Source organism: Pteropus alecto, unplaced genomic scaffold (assembly GCF_000325575.1).
Source record: "Pteropus alecto unplaced genomic scaffold, ASM32557v1 scaffold152, whole genome shotgun sequence".
NCBI lineage: Eukaryota > Metazoa > Chordata > Mammalia > Chiroptera > Pteropodidae > Pteropus > Pteropus alecto.
In genome coordinates, this window is record NW_006432227.1 from 7,167,063 (window position 1) to 7,170,553 (window position 3,491).

Genomic DNA, 3,491 nt, shown 5'->3' on the forward strand with positions numbered 1-3,491 from the left:
AGGAGCAAACAAGGAACAAATACACAGGATTAACAAATCTTGACTTGTTTTATATCTTGAAAAAAGCCATTACCATTGTAACCACAACCATGGTTTTGTTTTTAATATAATTTATTTTTTCCAGTTTTTAAAATAATGGTTATGATGAGTATAAACATACACACATTTCTTCATTATTATTCAGAGAGAGAACTATTTATCCACTTGTGAACTATTCTCCACTGCTTCTCACATTTTGAGTGAGGGCTAATTGATGTTTTGGTGACTTTATTTCATGACCTTATAAGATGAATAACCTAATTCTTAAGCACAGTACTTCAGCCTCAATAGTAGAATAAAAATTTAATGATTCATTATTTTTCCTTACTTAGTTTTATTGTACTTTGTTCTATTCACTTTTTAAAAAAATTTTTCTTTTCTTATTTTTTTCTATTTTTCCTTTATTCTTTATCATCTAATTTTTCTATCCTCTCTCCTGGCCTTCTTTTATTTATTTGTTTTTTCACTTCTGCTTTTTTTCTTTTCTATTTCTCATGACTTAAGCAAATCCTTGAATAGAATGTCCTTATGTTGTAGCAGGCGGACTAGACTCTTAAGTTGTCTCTCAATCATTCCCACCTCCTGAAACTCACATCTTATGTGGAATCCTCTCTTTGAATGTGGGTTGACATAGAGGCTTGTTTCTAACAAGTAGAATTTGGCAAAATTTTGTAATTTAATTTCTGTGATTAGTTAGATAAAATTGTAACCTATACTTGGCTTTCATGTATTGATGAAACAAGCTGCCAAGCTATAGGGGCATACATGGCAAGGACCTGATGGTGACCTTCATGTAACAACAAGTAGAGACTGGGGTCATCAGTCCAGTGCCCCTCATGAATCTGAATTGTGCCCGAAAGAATGTGAGCTTAGAAGTAGATCCTTCCCAGGTTCAGTCTGAAAATGAAACAGTATAGCTGACTAATATCTCGGTTGCAGTGTGTAAGGGGGCCATATAATCTGTGCCTAGACTTCTGACCTAATGAATCTGTAAATGGTGATGAATGTTAACTAGACTTAACTGTGGTGATCACATTTCAATCTATACAAATTTAGAACCATTATGTTGTATACCTGCAACTATTATAACGTTATATATCAATTATACTTCAATAATAAAAAAAAGAAACCATGAGCTAAAAAAATGTGTATTGTTTTATCCTAATTTTGCGGTGATATTTTATGGAGCAATAAATAACAAATACAGTTTTCCAATGCTACTTGCTACATTTTTCCTCATATCATCTTTTTAAAAGATAAATATCCTTCCAAAGCATATTTAAAAACCTGTTTGATAGAGGCAAAGAAAATGTTCATGCTCTATTTGCTGAAGTTTTAAATTTTCAATTATTTTTTGTACTCAGCATTAGCTTGGATATTACCTTAGCTACCAATAAAAAAAGTAGTCAGTAATCCAGTTTATATATTAAAACCTTAATAAAAGTAACAATAGCTTTTATTTCGAATGTCAGATTATTATAATTTATATAGACCTGATTATGAATTATTTGTGCACCACAACCAATTCCATCTACATTCTTAATTCAGTAAGAACATTGCTTTTGTTCCAACATAATACAATTTTACCTAAAATTGTATTTGTATTATTGTTGTAGAAACAAATAATTTTCTTTCACGTTGAATTTTTAAGCAAAATTTCCAATCATATTAGATATGTTACACATGACTGATTGAATTTTTGAAAATTTCCATTGATACCATGGACTGAGTGAAAATATTGAACTCAGTGGAGTTAGCAGAGTTCCTATTTGAGGCATATAATAACCAGTGCTGACACTAGGAAAAGGCAAGTGAGATGTTATGGGTCACAGCATCTAAAGAGATACTCACTCTAAGAGCCATGCAAGTGTCTAGTCTGAATTTGCACATTTAACTGGCAAGACTTTTTTTCTGTTCTGAAGTCAATAGTTAACTGATATCGCTTCACCTTTTGCACATGTATCAGAACTTGTGAAATAAAAAAGAGCAAATTAATTAAGGAGAAATATTTATTTGGTAAAATAAAGTCTTGCTCACAATGCAATATGTGAATGCATATTTTGTGGCGGCTGCAAACTTTAAATGTAGTCTTGGAATGTAATCTTATTAAGCAGATGTTAACACATATTCCACAAATTTTTCTGTTCTATTTTCCATGTTACATTATAATCAAACCCATGGAAGACATTGGGCAGATACTACAAGTAAGTTTTATATTCATCACTACCTTCCTAATAAACAGAAATTTAGTATTTAATTTTCATTAAGTTCACTAATGTCTAACTAATGGATGCCAAAAGGTTTATTGTAATTTTTAAAAATGTATAACCAAGCAATAAAATAGATAGATAGATAGATAGATAGATAGATAGATAGATAGATAGATAGATAGATGATAGATAGATAGATAGATAATAAAATAATGACAAACTATACAGAAGGAAAATATCTATCATGAAATATATCTGTTCTGCTCAAATTAAATTGGTTTTCAGGTGTCTCTGCTTTGAGATTCAGCCTCTATTTCTTCCACCTAATTTGATTAATCTATCATTTCACATTTTTCCACTGACATGGCAGTCTGGCTGCTTGATTTATCTAGAAGTTTGCTGCATGGATTGCAGAATAACTTCTGGAGCATTGGATACCTGCTCACCATTATCAGAGACCAGAGGGAATACCTGCAATAGTAGATATTGTTTTACCAACATGTATCCTCCACAGTGTCTTTTAAAACAGAGAATTTAGAAAGGATCAGGAAAAGAGATGTAGGTCACTGTGGGTCACCACTCACATCTAGCCATGTGGTAAGATGAGAACTGTTTTTGGCACAGATGTCTTACAGACCACTAGACAAGCCCATAAACAACCTGCAATACAAAGGAGAGGTTTGCATTATTACTAAAAATTGTTTGCTCCAAAACTTTGTTTGAATATGATAAACCAGATAAGACACCAGTGACAACAGACACAGTCACAAAAGAGGTAGTGTCTTGTATTTGTGGAGTGAGTCTTATTATCCCTATTTTACAAATTGAAAAAGTATCTTAGAGAAGCCACATATCAGTCAGATAATTAGTAACAGAGCTGAGAATTGAACTTAGGTTATCTAGGTCAAGAACCTACATTTTTTTAACATTATGTTGTTCTGCAAACTATTGAATACTCTTTAGTAGGTGAAAGTTCATTGCTTGCTTTTTCCTTACCTGCAACTTCTCTTTCTACAATATTGTGTTTTCATAACATCATAAATATGCTTTAAAAATGACCATATACAGCATAAGTAACAAGAGGCAATGTATTTTTGTGACTATTTGTTTCATAATGAGATGTATAATTAAAATTATATCCTTTAGGAATTATGAGATATAATCAACATATATTTTCTTTTTATTTTAAATTTAAAGTAGACATGTACTAAATTAAGCAATCTATAGAAGAGATTGTTTCTT